This window comes from Zingiber officinale, chromosome 3A (genome assembly GCF_018446385.1).
Source record: "Zingiber officinale cultivar Zhangliang chromosome 3A, Zo_v1.1, whole genome shotgun sequence".
NCBI lineage: Eukaryota > Viridiplantae > Streptophyta > Magnoliopsida > Zingiberales > Zingiberaceae > Zingiber > Zingiber officinale.
In genome coordinates, this window is record NC_055990.1 from 69982239 (window position 1) to 70003664 (window position 21426).

The window sequence follows — 21426 nt, forward strand, 5'->3', positions numbered from 1 at the left end:
ACAACTCAGATTAAATCGACAAAATGCCTCCAACAAAACACCACCGATGTACATATACTACATCTCGGATTTAATCAACAAGATATCTTCAATAATACCTCCAGATACATACACCCAACTACATATCTATGATTCACAAGGAACCTTCAAACCATATCAGAACATGGATACATATACTACTTACAAATGGACAGTCCACCCAGGACTCTTACAACACATAACAATCATCATATACGTGCAATATAGACATGCAAAATCAGCATACCAGCTCAATCAAAGAGACCAACCTTATGCTACCAACACTCATGGGTTACGGGTATATCTAAACAAAATTCATGCATATGTATCAAGCATGAATACATCAATCAAAAGCAACTCAAAATGGAGCAGCCTAATCATCCAGTAACAACCCTGCTCTAAGTTCAAAGGAACTAGTATCGGACAAGAAAAATATACACAGCCGTGGTATAACATTGCAAGTCAATGTCATACCCTACCAAGACTATATCAAATGGGAAGAATTTTATCATCACAAATCCAAATGTACTCTCCCAGTATACACTAGTAACGAGTGTATCCCATAAGTGTTAAGCAATTAACTCTACACTTCCTTACATCAGCGGGGTCATATATCCCAATGCACCCTCTAAGTTATCCCACCAGATATATACAGTCCATGGTCAAAGTTTTCATGGAATAGGATACATCGATCCTCTATAACCTATCCAAGCCGACAATGATATACGGCTGAATCCGTCCTTTCCACGTCAGTACAAAGCATGTACTCAAATGTGCTCTAGATACATAACTAAGCACAAACAACCTAAAGGTTCAAACCTCTAAGAATAGAGTATGACAATCCTCTACTGATCAACCAACAAAACTAAATCATTCATCTACTAACTAATCAAGAATACCTTAATCCTCCACAAGCAACTAAGGTATATCAAACTACGATCAAATGGTATACTACATTATCAAATAACTAAATCAGTTCATGGGTCAATTCAACACTAATACATCATCTCAAACTAGAGAATGTCAATCCACATAATATCATATGAATAAATGTGTACGACTCAAAAGAAAAAGCTAGAATTCAATATCATCAAGACACCCTCATTTTTTTTTTTTTTTTTTTTATCCTCAAAAATATCAGCCCACTAATATCAGATGAATAAGTCTCTACTCTCCATGAGGGTAAGTTAGCATTCAAAACATCAAATCATTATTTATCCACATAGTTCAATATCAGATGAAACAAATATCAATTTTATCATCCTGTTAACTAACCACAATTAACCAGATTTATTAAAATCAAAAATCTCATAGGCACATAAACTCTCTAGCTTCCAATTTATAATCTGATCACCAACTATAAACATCAACCTGTGAACACTATACATGATACTCACTATATCACCATCAATGACAACCCAAATAAAAGATCATCAAAATAGTTATCCACTAAAAGATCATCAACAACCACATAACATTTACTCTCTTAAATCATTAGAAATCAACACATCAAAATATCTTATCTCACAATATCCCTCAACCTCAAACCATTCTCAACAATGATCAAACATGGTAACTCCCCTAATGAACAATTTTTCATCATATCGGGTATCCTAATATCCAAAAGATATGAGTATAAAACCTCCACTGGCTAAAACAACATAAATATGTAGGTATCATCCACTACCCAGCTAACAATAGCAGAGGCTGGTATGTGCCTCCATCTCCTACTAATAGTAAGAAGCTAAAATCTACTGATGGTATGATGTGAAAAATCACCAGAGACTATAATCCTTGATCTCTATTAAGGTCAACCATGCTTAATGGCTAACTCATCACAAAAATATGTGCTACAACATCCAGACAAGTACTAAAGATAAAGTGCTAATACATGTCATAACTATCAAATTAAACATCATACCTATATGCCGTCTGGAGATGTTCCGTCGCTGTCCAGTCCCCAAATTGACCTCAAAATTTCCGATCGAGAACAACAACGGAAATCCATATAAATCCGAAACGGAAATCCAAACCCAATCGTAATGGAAAAATTCATGTCACTCAAACAACTACCCGGTTTGACTCGCAAACTTGGGCTAAATCCAAAAATCCAGAATACCAAAAACAGTATCCGATAAATCACCAGAACACCTAAAGCAGGTATCATAACCCGCTCTGATACCAAATAAATTGGTATCAGATAAATCTCAAAAATCCAACACACGAAAATCCAACAAGTATCGCCAAACTTTGGCGCTCTGATACCATATCAATTGGTATCAGGTTATACCAACTATGCAAAATACGAAAACAAAGATCGTAAAAATCCAAAACACACAGCAACGTATAACTTGGCTCGATACCACTAAATTGTCACGCCCGAGGAGTCTCTGTCAGAAGAAATTTCGATCTGTACGGTGGACAATATGAAACTTTCTACATATCACATATACATCAGCCACACGGCTGGAATGATAACAAAAAATAAAGACAAACACCACGCAGTTAATAAAGATATCCAACCTAACCACAACCACGCAGCTTAATAATAGTAAACAACAACAATAGGACTCGACTGAAATCCACCCTACTCCACTACACTCGTAAAGCTCAAATCCAACGTCCAGGCAGGCATATAGTAGAATAAAAACCAAACCATCCAAAAGTCCATCAAACGGTAACAATCCGTACAATATCCATAGATAAAATCCAAAACAAAACTAAAACATAGTCTGATGGAAGAAAAACCAAAATAAAGCAAATAACAACCTAGTAGAGAACTAGCTCTACGTGCAGATGGGGGGGCCAGCGACTGGAACTGCTCCGGACAGCCTCAACCTGAAAATATATCAACAATGGAGGCGGGGTGAGTCCAACACTCAGCAGGTACAACTGATATGCATAATAAAACAAATAACAGACAACACTAATCATGCGTACAGTCTCCTGAATATGAGGAGGATAAATGCAACTGAAATGAAATCAGAAGATAACTGTACTGACCGGATCAAAGTATAAAGGTAACAGGTCGTCAGACCGAGTGAGTCATAATCCTGTATGCATGTCAATCAATGCATCCAAACAAATGCAGCATATAAGTGCAGCAATCACAAGCAAATAAAAATGCAATAAATGCATATGTCAACCCCATACTCTGAAATCAATGCTCCTGAGCAATGACAGAGTAAACGGGATGCTGTCGGAGTACTCCTGTCCTGTGACCCCAAATCATAAATGGGGGAGCTCAATGCTCTCATCTCCCGGTACACGATGACGGGGAGGATATCTCTGCCGGCTACCACGCTGAGTCTCCTGACCAACGGAGCCAAACAAAGTCCACCATCTGCCGGCTACCACGCTGCTACCCTAAATGCCAACGGAGCCAAACAGAGCGAAACTGACTGCCGGCTACCACGCTGACCAACGGAGCCAAACAGCAAAACCGCCACACACCAGCCAGATATACAAATCCATGGGTGATGTGTGCAGTACATGTAACTGGCGATGAGCTCAACCAAAGTAGAGCCGACAATCGCACAGCATGCAATCATGATGCATGATACTGAACATGGCAATCTCATGAATAACATGGCATGATCCATATAAATAGATACAAAGTGTGTACCACAAGAAGACGTATCAAATAGAAGGTACACAAATCGAAGAGGGTATCAAATAAACCCTAGATCCAGAATATAACAGAGCATGTGGTTAGGTCACTACCTAAGGCATATGTGATCAGGTAGACAATATGCAGTGCAGAATAAATAAACAAACAACATGTACTAATCATGTAGTGACCAACCGAAATAAACAGGTAACACAATTACTGTTATATGTTAAACATATTATCATGCATATCAAAAGACATAAGTCAAAGTACCCGCCTCCAATCGAAATGGTCCAACTCGGACGTCGAGATGCTCGTCTCGAATCAAAGTCCTGTGTTAAATCGCACAGTTTAGCTAATTTAATTATAAACAAATAGCTAAACAAATTTCTAACCCACTAACCAGTTAGGGTTAGTTTCGTTAACCCCAATTACACCATTACATAACTTCCAAACCTAATTATTAATTATTGCTAACTCAACTAGCAATAATCTACCACAAATATCAAAACCCTAATCCTTACCTTAATTCAACAGGCAGGAAAGGTGCTGTCGATTGCTACAAAAAGTGGCTGCCGGAATAGGGCAACTCTAATATCGCCGATCTGTTGTACCAAGGATCTGTAAAACCAAAAGGTACCGATCTAATGTTATGATCAACAGTAGCTATAGAACAAGAACAGAATACTAGATCACGACCTAAACCCTCACCTTTCTGTCACAATACCGTATCACCACTGCTCTGAGGAGGAAGAAATGCTCACAGCTAGGGCACAGAGGATTTCCGTGACAGACTGCTGTGAGAAGGTCTCGGCTCCGGTTAGAGTGGCAGCAGAGAAGTAGAAGGGCACAGAGCGATCGGCGGTGGCTCTAGTCGTCAGCGGCAGAAGCTAGGGCACATAAGAACCCAAACAGTGGTACTCGAGTGCCGGCGATCGGGGGTGGCCGGCGCTACTCAAGTGGCTGTCGTCGGCTAGAGGAAAAAGGTAGCAGGAACTCAGCCGGCGGCAGATTAGGGCAAGGAGATAGTCCGGTTCGATTGTGCTCGTGCGGCGTCGCCGGAGGGAGAAGAAGAAGAAGTGGAAGGGAGGATGAAGTAGGAGGAGAGGAGGAAAACCGCCGGCCCGGCGGTTAGGGCTCGGACGAGATCGGCGGCGTCGGGGAGAAAAGAGGGTGCGCGGGCACGGCTCGGCAAAGAAGAAAAAAAACGGCGAAAATAAAGAAAATAATAAGAAAAAGAAAAGGAAAAGGAAAAGAAAAATAAATCTTTTCCTCATTAAAACAGGGTAACCCAAACAGGCTTTTCCGGACCCCATTTCTATCCCCATCAACTCGTCCGTACGAGCTCCGAAAAATTCCCGAAAAATGTCCAAAAATTCCGGAAAAATCCCTTATCATTTTCGGTATTTTACATTCTCCCCCACTAATAAAAATTTGGTCCCCAAATTTCGTTATCTACCATCAGCAAGTACTAACAACAGATATATAGTATAAATGCTGAACGGTAAATAAATCACATACCTCATGTGAAAAGGTGGGGATATCGAGCTCGGATCGTATCTTCGAGCTCCCAAGTAGCCTCCTCGTCTGAATGATGCTGCCATCCGACTTTAACCAGCCGGATAGTCTTGTTCCGCAACTGACGCTCCTTCCGGTCGAGAATCTGTACCGGAACCTCCTCATAAGAAATGTCCGGCTGAACTGGAACTGGAATATCAGCCAACACATGTGTCGGTCAGGAATGTATCTCCGCAACATAGATACGTGGAATACATCGTGCACGCTTGACAGAGACGGTGGCAGTGCCAGTCGGTAAGCTACTGCTCCGATCCTCTCCAAGATCTCAAAAGGACCAATATACCGCTGAGCTAGCTTACATCTGAGGCCAAATCTCTTCACCCCTTTCCTGGGTGAAACTCGCAAAAATACATGGTCGCCAACAAAGAACTCTAAGAGTCTCCGACTCCGGTCAGCATAACTCTACTGGCAGTCTTATGCCTCTAACATCCTCCGTCTGATAATACGGATCAACTCCGCCTCATGCTGAGCTCTATGAGGTCCCAACAACTGGACCTCACTGATTCTCGTCCTGATCGACGACTGAGCATCTATGGTAACAAGAATACCCTGCTCGGTCTATCCCTGCTCCTCAAGGTCTAACTCGGAGAAACCCTGAATCAAGTCCGTGACCACAACTCGGTGGCAAGCTAAAGTCCCTCTGGACCTCTAGCTAAGTGCATCGGTAACCACATTAGCTTTTCCCAAGTGATAGCTAATGGTACAATCATAATCCTTCAGGAACTCCATCTATCTCCTCGGTCGAAGATTAAGTTCCTTCTGAGTGAACAGATATTTGAGACTCCGATGGTCAGTGAGAATCTCAATGTAATATCATACAGGTACTGCCGCCAAATCTTCAGGGTAAAAATAATAACAGCCAACTCCAGATCAAGAACTGAGTGTTTTCTTCTCAGGCTCCCTCAACTATCGAGAAGCATATAAGAATACTCAACCGTGCTGCAACAGAACAGCACACATACCCTGTAGAAACGTGTCGGTGTAGAGGACAAATCCGTCCTCTCTAGAAAGTAAAAACAAAAAATCGAAGCCGACACTAGTCTCCGCTTCAGCTCCTAGAAGCTGATCTTGAAATCCTCAGTCTAAATAAACTTCCCGCCTTTCATGGTCAGGCGTGTAAGTGACATAGCAATCCGTGAGAAACTCTCAACGTATCTCCGGAAATATCGGCCAAACAAAGGAGGTTGCAAGCCTCTTCTATTGACTCCGTCTACTCCCGACGATAACATCTCGATCTCATGTGGAACCACGGTATACCTCTATTGGTGACCGTGTGGCTCAAACATCTCACATAAGACAATCCAAACCAGCACTACTGATAATCACATATAGATGTTCTCGTCGAATCAACTCTAGATCTATGCAAAGGTAGTGCACGTGACTCACCTCGGATCCGTAATAGATCACAACATCGTCCACAAAGATAATGGAAACCTATCCAAACATCCTCGACATACCAGGATCATCGAGTCCCTGAAAACATCTAAGGCACTGTAAGCCTATATGGCAAAAACCAATACACATAATGTCCGTATCACAGACATTCCTATTCATAAGATCTCCAATAATAAATCGAAAATCTGATCATCAATAACATAAATCACCAAAGAATAGATCCTCCAGGGTGAGAGCAACGCTCCATCACAGGAAATACTACATATGTGGGAGCAACACTCTACCACAAGCAATCCTCAATATGTGGGAGCAACACTCCACCACAAATAATCTGAAATATGTATCTGCAATAAATATAGGAGCAATGCTCCGCTACCAGCAATCCGTGATATGTGGGAGCAACGCTCCACCACAAAACAATACCTAAGTACCCCAAGGCACCTAACTATCCAGCTAGAGACTGTACAAGATCTCTCTACCACAATTCGCTGTGGTTATCCTAGGATATAACAACCTAGTAACTAATCAAATTCATCATCAACTCTATCAGCATCCTAGTGAGTCATCCACTGATAGGAAAATTAGTTGATGGGTTAATTCAACAAATGACATAATGCAGTCACTCCACATTCTGCATTCAGTATAAGTAGAATCATCATACTGCTACCAATGTATACACCTAGCACTCATGCTCACACAACATATGTATGATCAACAAAATCCTCCAATTATTATACACCAATCATATTCACAACTCAGGTATATTCAGTATGATACCTCCAACAATACATACCGAACACGTGTGCAAAATCAATGTAGGTAAAATCAACAATACACCTCAAACAACACTCACATAACATATAGTATAACCAACATATACTTCCAATAAAACCTACTAAACCCAGGTGCACTCATAAAATCAAACATAATCAAAAGATACCTCAGATACCACACCAAACACATATGTACATATCACAACTCAGATTAAATCGACAAAATGCCTCCAACAAAACACCACCGATGTACATATACTACATCTCGGATTTAATCAACAAGATATCTTCAATAATACCTCCAGATACATACACCCAACTACATATCTATGATTCACAAGGAACCTTCAAACCATATCAGAACATGGATACATATACTACTTACAAATGGACAGTCCACCCAGGATTCCTACAACACATAACAATCATCATATACGTGCAATATAGACATGCAAAATCAGCATACCAGCTCAATCAAAGAGACCAACCTTATGCTACCAACACTCATGGGTTACGGGTATATCTAAACAAAATTCATGCATATGTATCAAGCATGAATACATCAATCAAAAGCAACTCAAAATGGAGCAGCCTAATCATCCAGTAACAACCCTGCTCTAAGTTCAAAGGAACTAGTATCGGACAAGAAAAATATACACAGCCGTGGTATAACATTGCAAGTCAATGTCATACCCTACCAAGACTATATCAAATGGGAAGAATTTTATCATCACAAATCCAAATGTACTCTCCCAGTATACACTAGTAACGAGTGTATCCCATAAGTGTTAAGCAATTAACTCTACACTTCCTTACATCAGCGGGGTCATATATCCCAATGCACCCTCTAAGTTATCCCACCAGATATATACAGTCCATGGTCAAAGTTTTCATGGAATAGGATACATCGATCCTCTATAACCTATCCAAGCCGACAATGATATACGGCTGAATCCGTCCTTTCCACGTCAGTACAAAGCATGTACTCAAATGTGCTCTAGATACATAACTAAGCACAAACAACCTAAAGGTTCAAACCTCTAAGAATAGAGTATGACAATCCTCTACTGATCAACCAACAAAACTAAATCATTCATCTACTAACTAATCAAGAATACCTTAATCCTCCACAAGCAACTAAGGTATATCAAACTACGATCAAATGGTATACTACATTATCAAATAACTAAATCAGTTCATGGGTCAATTCAACACTAATACATCATCTCAAACTAGAGAATGTCAATCCACATAATATCATATGAATAAATGTGTACGACCCAAAAGAAAAAGCTAGAATTCAATATCATCAAGACACCCTCATTTTATTTTTTTTTTTATCCTCAAAAATATCAGCCCACTAATATCAGATGAATAAGTCTCTACTCTCCATGAGGGTAAGTTAGCATTCAAAACATCAAATCATTATTTATCCACATAGTTCAATATCAGATGAAACAAATATCAATTTTATCATCCTGTTAACTAACCACAATTAACCAGATTTATTAAAATCAAAAATCTCATAGGCACATAAACTCTCTAGCTTCCAATTTATAATCTGATCACCAACTATAAACATCAACCTGTGAACACTATACATGATACTCACTATATCACCATCAATGACAACCCAAATAAAAGATCATCAAAATAGTTATCCACTAAAAGATCATCAACAACCACATAACATTTACTCTCTTAAATCATTAGAAATCAACACATCAAAATATCTTATCTCACAATATCCCTCAACCTCAAACCATTCTCAACAATGATCAAACATGGTAACTCCCCTAATGAACAATTTTTCATCATATCGGGTATCCTAATATCCAAAAGATATGAGTATAAAACCTCCACTGGCTAAAACAACATAAATATGTAGGTATCATCCACTACCCAGCTAACAATAGCAGAGGCTGGTATGTGCCTCCATCTCCTACTAATAGTAACAGAAGCTAAAATCTACTGATGGTATGATGTGAAAAATCACCAGAGACTATAATCCTTGATCTCTATTAAGGTCAACCATGCTTAATGGCTAACTCATCACAAAAAATATGTGCTACAGCAACCAGACAGGTACTAAATAAAGAATGCTAATACCTGTCATAAACTATAAAATTAAACATCATACCTATCCGTCGCTGTCCAGTCCCCAAATTGACCTCAAAATTTCCGATCGAGAACAACAACGGAAATCCATATAAATCCGAAACGGAAATCCAAACCCAATCGTAATGGAAAAATTCATGTCACTCAAACAACTACCCAGTTTGACTCGCAAACTTGGGCTAAATCCAAAAATCCAGAATACCAAAAACAGGTATCCGATAAATCCGGAACAGGTATCATAAACCGCTCGATACCAAATAAATTGGTATCGATAAATCTCAAAATCCAACACACGAAAATCCAACAAGTATCGCCAAACTTGGCGCTCTGATATCAATTGGTATCGGGTTATACCAACTATGCAAAATACGAAAACAAAGATCGTAAAATCCAAAACACACAAGTATCGATAACTTGGCTCGATACACTAAATTGTCACGCCCGAGGAGTCTCGTCCAAGAAATTTCGCATCTCCTCTGACAATATGAAACTTTCTACATATCACATATACATCAGCCACAGGCGGCTGGAATGATAACAAAAAAATAAAGACAAACACCACGCAGTTAATAAAGATATCCAGCCTCTGGCTGTCACAACCACGCAGTTAATAATAGTAAACAACAACAATAGGACTCTGACTCGAAATCCACCCTACTCCACTACACTCGTAAAGCTCAAATCCAACGAACTCACCTCTTCTGCCGTCCAGGCAGGCATATAGTAGAATAAAAACCAAACCATCCAAAAGTCCATCAAACGGTAACAATCCGTACAATATCCATAAATAAAATCCAAAACAAAACTAAAACATAGTCTGATGGAAGAAAAACCAAAATAAAGCAAATAACAACCTAGTAGAGAACCAGCTCTACGTGCAGATGGGGGCCAGCGACTGGAACTGCTCCGGACAGCCTCAACCTGAAAATATCAACAATGGAGGCGGGGTGAGTCCAACACTCAGCAGGTACAACTGATATGCATAATAAAACAAATAACAGACAACACTAATCATGCGTACAGTCTCCTGAATATGAGGAGGATAAATGCAACTGAAATGAAATCAGAAGATAACTGTACTGACCGGATCAAAGTATAAAGGTAACAGGTCGTCAGACCGAGTGAGTCATAATCCTGTATGCATGTCAATCAATGCATCCAAACAAATGCAGCATATAAGTGCAGCAATCACAAGCAAATAAAAATGCAATAAATGCATATGTCAACCCCATACTCGAAATCAATGCTCCGAGTGACAGAGTAAACGGGATGCTGTCGGAGTACTCCTGTCCTGTGACCCCAAATCATAAATGGGGAGCTCAATGCTCTCATCTCCCGGTACACGATGACGGGGAGGATATCTCTGCCGGCTACCACGCTGAGTCTCCTGACCAACGGAGCCAAACAAAGTCCACCATCTGCCGGCTACCACGCTGCTACCCTAAATGCCAACGGAGCCAAACAGAGCGGAACTGACTGCCGGCTACCACGCTGAGTCACCTGACCAACGGAGCCAAACAGCAGAACCGCCACACACCAGCCAGATATACAAATCCATGGGTGATGTGTGCAGTACATGTAACTGGCGATGAGCTCAACCAAAGTAGAGCCGACAATCACACAGCATGCAATCATGATGCATGATACTGAACATGGCAATCTCATGAATAACATGGCATGACCCATATAAATAGATACAAAGTGTGTACCACAAGAAGACGTATCAAATAGAAGGTACACAAATCGAAGAGGGTATCAAATAAACCCTAGATCCAGAATATAACAGAGCATGTGGTTAGGTCACTACCTAAGGCATATGTGATCAGGTAGACAATATGCAGTGCAGAATAAATAAACAAACAACATGTACTAATCATGTAGTGACCAACCGAAATAAACAGTAACACAATTATTGTTATATGTTAAACATATTATCATGCATATCAAAAGACATAAGTCAAAGTACCCGCCTCCAATCGAAATGGTCCAACTCGGACGTCGAGATGCTCGTCTCGAATCAAAGTCCTGTGTTAAATCGCACAGTTTAGCTAATTTAATTATAAACAAATAGCTAAACAAATTTCTAACCCACTAACCAGTTAGGGTTAGTTTCGTTAACCCCAATTACACCATTACATAACTTCCAAACCTAATTATTAATTATTGCTAACTCAACTAGCAATAATCTACCACAAATATCAAAACCCTAATCCTTACCTTAATTCAACAGGCAGGAAAGGTGCTGTCGATTGCTACAAAAAGTGGCTGCCGGAATAGGGCAACTCTAATATCGCCGATCTGTTGTACCAAGGATCTGAAAAACCAAAAGGTACCGATCTAATGTTATGATCAACAGTAGCTATAGAACAAGAACAGAACACTAGATCACGACCTAAACCCTCACCTTTCTGTCACAATACCGTATCACCACTGCTCTGAGGAGGAAGAAATGCTCACAGCTAGGGCACAGAGGATTTCCGGCCGGCAGCACTGCTGTGAGAAGGTCTCGGCTCCGGTTAGAGTGGCGGCAGAGAAGTAGAAGGGCACAGAGCGATCGGCGGTGGCTCTAGTCGTCGGCGGCAGAAGCTAGGGCACATAAGAACCCAAACAGTGGTACTCGAGTGCCGGCGATCGGGGGTGGCCGGCGCTACTCAAGTGGCTGTCGTCGGCTAGAGGAAAAAGGTAGCAGGAACTCAGCCGGCGGCAGATTAGGGCAAGGAGATAGTCCGGTTCGATTGTGCTCGTGCGGCGTCGCCGGAGGGAGAAGAAGAAGAAGTGGAAGGGAGGATGAAGTAGGAGGAGAGGAGGAAAACCGCCGGCCCGGCGGTTAGGGCTCGGACGAGATCGGCGGCGTCGGGGAGAAAAGAGGGTGCGCGGGCACGGCTCGGCAAAGAAGAAAAAAAACGGCGAAAATAAAGAAAATAATAAGAAAAAGAAAAGGAAAAGGAAAAGAAAAATAAATCTTTTCCTCATTAAAACAGGGTAACCCAAACAGGCTTTTCCGGACCCCATTTCTATCCCCATCAACTCGTCCGTACGAGCTCCGAAAAATTCCCGAAAAATGTCTAAAAATTCCGGAAAAATCCCTTATCATTTTCGGTATTTTACAGCTTCTTTGCATCCTACTGATTTGGGCAGTTGGCCTTGATGTGCCCTTTCTGGTTGCACCCGTAGCAGGTTACCTCAAACTTGACTTTAGAGCTTGGTTGACTCTCCTTGGATTAGACTACTTTCTTTAGGTCTCTCTTGTTGAATCCCTTCTTCTTGTAGAGCTTCTTCACAAGATTCACGAGTTTGGAGGTCAATTCGTCGTCTTCATTATCTGAGTCGGGTTCGTCTTTCGACTCCGGTTCAGTTCTTCGCCGTGATCTTGGTTCGCGTGTTCGACTGGTACCTGCAACCAAAGCAATGCCCTTCTCGGTTGGCTGTGTATTAGTCTGTTCATGCAATTCGAATTCATAAAATAATTCATCTAGTCTAATGGAAGATAAGTCCTTGGAGACTTTGTAGGCATCTACCATTGATGCCCACAATGTACTCCTTGGAAAAGCATTTAGAGCGTACCTTATAATATCCTGATTTTTGACTTTCTACCTGTAACACCCGAAAATTATCAAAAGACTTTTATAAATATCCTACTATTTTTATGGAATTTTAGGATATTTTTATGGAATTTTTAGAGTAGTGGAAGTAGCAAAAATAAATAGAAACGTAAAATAGCCTAAGCGGGAATTGATCCCGAGACCTATAGGACTCTAAGTCTTATAGATAACTCTAGTAACCAAGTGAACCCAGCAGGGCCGTGCTGAAAGAAAAGGGAATCAATTATATTTATATTTAAGTTGGGTGAATTAACCACTTAATATAAATAGGAAAATTATTAAGTGGGGAATTGTTTTAACGCAACTTCCTCTCCCTCAAACCCTTACACGCCGCCCCTCTCCTTTCTCTTCTTCTCTCGGCGCACCAAGCCAAAGGAGGCTAGGGTTTCGACCCAAGGGCTATAGGAGCACTTTCCGGTGATAACTCCGGTACGAGGACGCTCCCCTCGGTGAGAAGAACACAAAGACGTAGGAGGATCGTCGAGAAGATCGTCTTTCTGGAAAACCTAACGATTGGATTGTAAGGAAATCTACCGCAGGAGGTAAGAAACCCCTCACTTGCAGTATAAGTAGCTTTTCATATGTTTTATGCATTAGTTTAGTCATTTACAGAATTTTCAGCATATCGGGTGTAAAATTAGTGCACACCAAGTGTTTGCTTTAATGCTTAGCTCAGTGGAATGCCACCATGGGCATTTCAATAGTTAGATAAATGCAGTAGAAGCATTTTATAGCACATTTAGTCTTGCTACAACTTTTATGGGACTACGGTCCAATGGGTGGACTCCCACAGTCGCCTCTAGGTTTAGATAATCTAGTTCTAGGTTCAGACAACCTAGTAAAAGCAAGACAAGAATTATTAGCTTATGTTCAGTATTTTACTTTTAGCAGTGGCACTGTACTGGACTAAATGTCCATTGGGTTGGGCTCCCATAGTCGTCCCTAGGTTTAGATAAAATAGTAACTCTACTAAATTCGGGACTTGCAACCCCGGGTCTAGTTAGAGATGCGCGCATAGCAAGTACAGTTGTCGGGCCCATCAGCAGCATGATTATGTATTTTCATCTATTTATGATAAATAGCTTTCAAAACTTCACAATATAGTCATGTGAATACATAGCAGCTTAGCATCAGTTAGCTGTAGTGTACCTTAGCTTTATTTCAGTTTAGCTCATATGGATCCACATGATGGTTTTATGCTTTGCTATGATTGCCATGTATCATATGTGATTATGCCATGTTTTAGAATCCATGTTTAGCAATGTTCAGCATATGTTTCAAATAGCATGTTTTAAAAGCATAAATTGCATCGTATGCATGTTTTGTGAGGTAGATGGTTTCTTACTAAGCTCCCAAGCTTACAGATACTTCTTTTCCTTATACTTCAGATAAAGGTAAAGGAAAGATGGACTAGCGGAGGTTGGAGGTCAATGCTACAACGATGTGTGTGGGCAGGAACTTTGAATAAAGACCCCTTGGGAATTAGCAAATTTAAAGGATTAGAACCTTTTGTTCTTTTTAATGTTTATGCACCTTTGGAATGTTTAAGAATTCTGAATTGTGAAACCATGCTTATGCCATGCCTAGGACACTAGTTAGCTTATTGATGAGCAGTAGATCATGCATAATGTTAGTGTAGACCTATTACATTGTTCTCTAAGCATTTTAGGTTTATTATATTGAGTTGTGTATGTTCGATCTCTGAAATCAGAGTTCTGCAGCGAAATCAGAAACTCCAATCGATCGACCGATCGATTGGAGGGACCTCAATCGATCGGTTGATTGATTGAGAGCTGATTTCCGCGAACAGTAAGCTTCTGGATCGACCAACCGATCGATTGGACTAAGTTCAATCGATCAGCCGATCGATCGGAGCTATTTTCGCGAACAGTAAGCTCTGGAATCGATCACTGGATCGATCGGGGAATTAGCCTCACGAACAGAGAGCTTTGGAATCGATCACTGGATCGATTGACAAGCCTGGATCGATCAGCCGATCGATCCAGAATTTACCTCGTGCACAGTAGCGAGCCGAATCGATTAGTGGATCGATCAGACCACTCCAATCGATCCACCGATCGATTGGGAGGCCTGATAACAGTTGGAAACCCTCATTTCAGCCCTTGATCATATGTGAAGCCTAGATTACCTCCTTTAGCATAGGAGTGGTATTCAAGGTGTTGTATTGGCTCCTTTGTTTAAACACAAATTTCAGATCTAATAGAAAGTAGCAGAAGAATTTGTATTGGCTAGCAAAATTTTGAATTAACGCAGTTTTCTGCACCTTAAGATATAGCTTAGCACATCATAATGTAACCCCCGGCCTCACAGCCTAGCCAGTATAGAAGGTGGGTCATTACAGAGTGGATCAGAGCAAAGTTCCATACTTCCTACACACACATCAGCATTGAACCTGCAGCTTCCAAGTAAGAACATCTCTCACTTTATTTATGTTTCTTGTTTCATGTTTAGAGATAACTAAAGCATGTTTGTTTATGATAGTATTTAACATGATAACAATAATTACGCAATTATGATGGTATTAGTTATGTATGTCCTCTATGTCTCTAGAAATGGCACGAGGACGCCCAGCTTGAAGGGCACCAACCACTGAGCCCCAGCACGAGGCAGGCAGTTCAGTGCCTCCTCCAGACCTTACAGCAGTAGTGGCTCGGTTACAGCAGCAATTAGCTGAACAACAACAGGAAATAGCCACTTTAAGGGCTAATCAGTAGAACACCCCCACTGTCACTCCAGAGCCTAACTTAGCAACTCCAGTAGTGACAGAGGTTCCACCAGTCCAACCTGCAGCACCAGTGGCCCCAGCAGCAGGGATCCAGAGAGAAGTCTATCTGATCCAGTGGCAGAAAGTCAAGCCAGAGAATTTCTCAAGCACCAGTGAACCATGGGATGCTCAAGCCTGGTTCAAAACACTGGAGAGTACGATGGAGCTTCTGGACTAGCCAGAACATGAGTAGGTGAAGTGCGCCTCTTTCTGCCTGACAGGAGACGCACGTATGTGGTGGGAAAAAGTTAAAGCGAAGCGCCCAGTGAATCAGATGACATGGGCTGACTTCGAAAGGGAATTCTTCGAGGAGTTCTTCCACATGCGGGTCACAAACCGCCACTACGACGAGTTCAGTGAATTTCGTCAGGGCAACCTTTCAGTTGAGGAGGTCATGAGGAAATTCAACAGATTGGCTCGTCTATGCCCTCAACTAGTCAGCACGGAAAGGGAACGAATCCGGTTGATGCTCAAGATGTTGAGGCCGGAAATAGCAATGAATGTGGCCAGCAGTGTCCGTAGGCCGCAAACCACAGAAGAAATAGTAAGCAGTACTCTGACCACTAAGCATTACCAAAACAGCATCAAGCAGCAGAAGCAAGCCTTCTCAGAGTTCAAAGGTCAAGGAGGCTCAGGTGCTCAGAAACACTAGGGCCACAGCTCCCACGGTTCTAACTGGAAAGGGAACTCCAGCAACAAACGCAAACCAAGGAGTTACCCAAAAGGAGGACCAGCTGGTAAACAGCCCAACTATCCCAAGTGTTCCACTTGTGGAAAATTTAACCCAGGAGATTGTCGCAAGGGCACTCGAGGATGTTTCGAATGTGGCCAAGAAGGGCATATGGCTAAACAATGCCCAAACAAGAACAGCTTTCCTCCACCACAGCCGATTCAGTACAAAGTCAAGCCAGCACAGTTGCATCAGATGTAGGCTGCTTTAGAAGGTCCACACATCAGCCCGGGCAGATTAGAAGCCCCCTCAGCCACAACGAATGCGAGGATCTACTCACTCACCAGAGAGGACGTAGCGAATGCCTCGACAGTTGTTACATGTCAGATTAGTATTTTACAGCAAAGTGCAACAGTCTTATTCGATACTAGGGCAACCCATTCTTATATATCCAGGGCATTCGTCGAAAGGTGGGCAATACCTTCAGAGGTACTCAGTAGCCAATTTTTGACGACTCAACCTTAGGGAGAGATTATGGCGTCTACGCACTGACTCCGAGCAGTGCTGATCATCATAGCAGATAGAGAGCTTTTTGGTGATATGATAATATTAGATATGGTTGACTACGACGTTATCTTGGGAATGGACTTTCTGATGAAGTACGGCGTCTCCATAGAGTACCGAAAACAGAGAGTTGTATTCCAACCTGAAGTAGGAGTGCAGTTTGGGTTCATCGGAGAACTAAAGAGAAAGGCCAAGAAATTTCTCTCAGCTTTGAAAGCACAGAAACTAATGGATTCAGGATGTATGGGGTTCTTAGCACATGTAGTCAGTACCAGCCAGGACAAGGATCGAAAGCTAGAGGAGGTCTGAGTCGTATGTGACTACCCATCAGTCTTCCCTGAGGAATTACCAGGCCTAGCACCAGACAGGGAGATAGAATTTGAGATAGAGCTTATACCCGGTACAAATCCCATCTCCAAAGCACCCTATCGCATGGCTCCAGCCGAACTGAAGGAACTTCATGAGCTACTACAGGAACTCCTTGACAAGGGCTTCATACGTCCTAGTCATTCACCATGGGGAGCGCTTGTATTGTTTGTGAAGAAGAAGGACGGGAGCATGCGCCTGTGTATAGATTATAGAGCACTGAACCAAGTCACGATCAAGAACAGGTATCCTCTTCCCAGAATAGATGATCTGTTTGATCAGCTAAAGGGAGCAGCAGTGTACTCCAAAATAGACCTCCGGTCAGGATATCACCAGGTTAGAGTTAAAGAAGGTGATATACCCAAGACAGCCTTCAGGACCAGATACGGACATTATGAGTTCGTAGTCATGCCCTTTGGCGTGACAAACGCTCCAGCTACTTTCATGGACCTCATGAACAGAGTATTCAGGGAATACTTAGATAAGTTTATCATCGTGTTCATCGACGACATTCTTATCTATTCCAGAACTCAGGCAGAACATGCAACGCACCTGGAAATTGTATTGCAGACTCTTCAGCAGAACCAGCTGTACGCCAAGTTCACGAAATGTGAATCTGGCTAGATCAGGTAGCCTTTCTGGGTCACATCATCTCCAAGGATGGTGTTATGGTTGACCCCAGCAAGATAGAGGCTGTGAGTAACTGGAAAAGACCAAAGAACGCCAGTGAGATCAGAAGCTTCCTAGGACTAGCGGGCTATTACAGAAAATTCGTAGAGGACTGCTCCAGAATAGCCTCCCCACTGACAGCTCTTACCAGAAAGAACAGAAAATTTCAGTGGACAGAGGACTGTGAGAACAACTTCAGCGAGCTAAAGAGGAGATTGACCAGTGCTCCCATTCTGGCTCTACCAGAAAACACAGACAGCTTTGACATCTATAGTGATACCTCTAAGTTGGGACTAGGAGCAGTACTGATGCAAAATGGAAAGGTGATCGCCTATGCCTCCAGAGAACTCAAAGACTATGAGAGGAACTATCCTACCCATGATCTTGAGCTTGCAGCAGTCGTGTTCGCCCTCAAAATTTGGAGACACTACTTGTATGGAGCTCAGTGTAGAGTGTATACAGATCATCAGAGTTTGAAGTATTTCTTCACTCAGTAGGATCTAAATATGCGATAGCACAGATGGCTCGAGCTGGTCAAGGACTATGATATAGATATCCTCTACCACCCAGGAAAAGCCAATAAGGTGGCAGATGCACTTAGCAGGAAGTCCAGTGCTACCTTACTAGCTCTAGCAGCCATGTCACCGCCCATACAGAGGGAGATCACAAATTTCAGTCTCGAACTTATAGTGGGACAACTCTCTACTATGACGTTAGAATCCACCTTGCTTGGTGACATCCAGACAGCTCAGGAGCAGGACCCTGAAATTCAGAAAATCAAGCAAGGGTTAGCGGAATCAGAAAGTGGAGAGTTCAGAGTGTCCGAAAGTGGGGTATTATATTTTGGTGACAGACTATGCGTTCCGGATCAGGAGGAACTACGGAGGAAGATTCTAGACGAGGCCCACAGGACTCCTTATGCGATGCATCCTGGTTCCACCAAAATGTTCCATGACTTGAAGAAATGTTTTTGGTGGCCTAGGATGAAAAGTAACATCGCTAGATATGTCAGTACCTGTCTGACCTGCCAGAGGGTCAAGGAAGAACACCAGAGACCAGGAGGAGTCCTGCAGCCCATTCAGATCCCAGAATGGAAGTGGGAGGATATTTCCATGGATTTCATAGTGGGATTACCCAGAACCACGAATGGTTTTGATGCCATATGGGTAATAGTCGCAAGGTTGACTAAATCAACCCACTTCTTAGCTATCAGGATAACCTATTCCATGGAGCAGCTAGCTCAGTTGTATCTCAAGGAGATTATCAGACTGCATGGAGTCCTACGGACCATTGTTTCAGATAGAGACAGCAGATTCACATCACACTTCTGGGAGTGTGTACAGTCAGCATTTAGCACTAAGTTAAAATTTAGCACTGCTTTCCATCCTCAGACAGATGGTCAGATGGAGCGAGTAAATCAGATACTCGAAGATATGCTCCGAGCGTGTGCCCTAGACTTCAAGGGAAGTTGGTGCAAATATCTGAGTTTAGCAGAATTTACATACAACAACAGTTAGCATGCCACTATCGGTATGGCACCTTACGAGGCTCTCTATGGACGGAGGTGTAGGTCTCCAATCTGCTGGTATGAGAGTGGTGAACAGAAAGAATTAGAACTTCAGACAGATCTAGTAGCAGATACCACAGCAACTATACAGCAGATCCACCAGAGGATAGAGACAGCTCAAAGCCGCTAGAAAAGCTATGCTGATACACGGCGCAGACCCTTAGAGTTTTCAGTTGGGGATACAGTATTCCTCAGAGTGGCTCCCATGAAGGGAGTAATGCGTTTTGGGAAGAAGGGCAAACTAAGTCCCAGATATGTGGGACCATACCTTATCACTAGGAGAGTTGGCAAGGTAGCCTATGAGCTAGAGCTACCCCAGGAAATGTCAGCTATCAACAATATATTTCATGTCTCTATGCTGAAGAAGCACATTCCAGATGCCACCTAGGTGATTGAGCCCCAGTCGGTACAAGTCCGCGAAGACCTCAACTATGATAGTCGGCCTATTCAGATAATAGACTGAGAAGTTAAGAAATTGCGGAACAAGGAAGTACCATTAGTAAAAGTCATTTGGCAAAGTCACACAGCAGAAGAGGCAACTTGGGAGACATAAGCGAGCATGAGACAGAAGTACCCAGAGTTATTTTAAGTTCGAGGACGAACTTTTTATAAGGTATGGGGGATTGTAATGCCCAAAAATTCTCAAAAGACTTTTATAAATATCCTACTATTTTTTTGAAATTTTAGGATATTTTTATGAAATTTTTAGAGTAGTGGAAGTAGCAAAAATAAATAGAAACATAAAATAGCCTAAGCGGGAATTGATCCCGAGACCTATAGGACTCTAAGTCTTATAGATAACTCTAGTAACCAAGTGAACCCAGCAGGGCCGTGCTGAAAGAAAAGGGAATCAATTATATTTATATTTAAGTTGGGTGAATTAACCACTTAATATAAATAGGAAAATTATTAAGTGGGGAATTGTTTTAACGCAACTTCCTCTCCCTCAAACCATTACATGCCGCCCCTCTCCTTTCTCTTCTTCTCTCGGCGCACCAAGCCAAAGGAGGCTAGGGTTCCGTCCCAAGGGCTATAGGAGCACTTTCCGGCGATAACTCCGGTACGAGGACGCTCCCCTCGGTGAGAAGAACACAAAGACGTAGGAGGATCATCGAGAAGATCGTCTTTCCGGAAAACCTAACGATTGGATTGTAAGGAAAGCTAGCGCTGGAGGTAAGAAATCCCTCACCTGCAGTATAAGTAGCTTTTCGTACGTTTTATGCATTAGTTTAGTCATTTACAGAATTTTCAGCATATCGGGTGTAAAATTAGCGCACACCAAGTATTTGCTTTAATGCTTAGCTCAGTGGAATGCCACCATGAGCATTTCAATAGTTAGATAAATGCAGTAGAAGCATTTTATAGCACATTTAGTCTTGCTACAACTTTTATGGGACTACGGTCCAATGGGTGGGCTCCCACAGTCGCCTCTAGGTTTAGATAACCTAGTTCTAGGTTTAGACAACCTAGTAAAAGCAAGACAAGAATTATTAGCTTATGTTCAGTATTTTACTTTTAGCAGTGGCACTGTACTGGACTAAATGTCCATTGGGTTGGGCTCCCATAGTCGTCCCTAGGTTTAGATAACCTAGTAACTCTACTGAATTCGGGACTTGCAACCCCGGGTCTAGTTAGAGATGCGCGCACAGCAAGTACAGTTGTCGGACCCATCAGTAGCATGATTATGTATTTTCATCTATTTATGATAAAT

At 42.0% G+C, this 21426-nt stretch overlaps 2 long non-coding RNA genes across 2 annotated transcripts; both read right to left on the minus strand.

The window, feature by feature from the left end:
* Positions 1-3900: 3900 nt before the first annotated feature.
* On the minus strand, positions 3901-4418 carry LOC122053824. Its single transcript, XR_006132380.1, has 3 exons — positions 4340-4418; positions 4153-4249; positions 3901-3960 (listed from the first exon to the last, which is right to left on the minus strand). It is a non-coding gene; the product is annotated as an uncharacterized LOC122053824 (long non-coding RNA).
* Positions 4419-11457: 7039 nt separating this feature from the next.
* Positions 11458-12377, minus strand: LOC122053825. Its single transcript, XR_006132381.1, has 3 exons — positions 11897-12377; positions 11710-11806; positions 11458-11517 (listed from the first exon to the last, which is right to left on the minus strand). It is a non-coding gene; the product is annotated as an uncharacterized LOC122053825 (long non-coding RNA).
* Positions 12378-21426: the final 9049 nt, after the last annotated feature.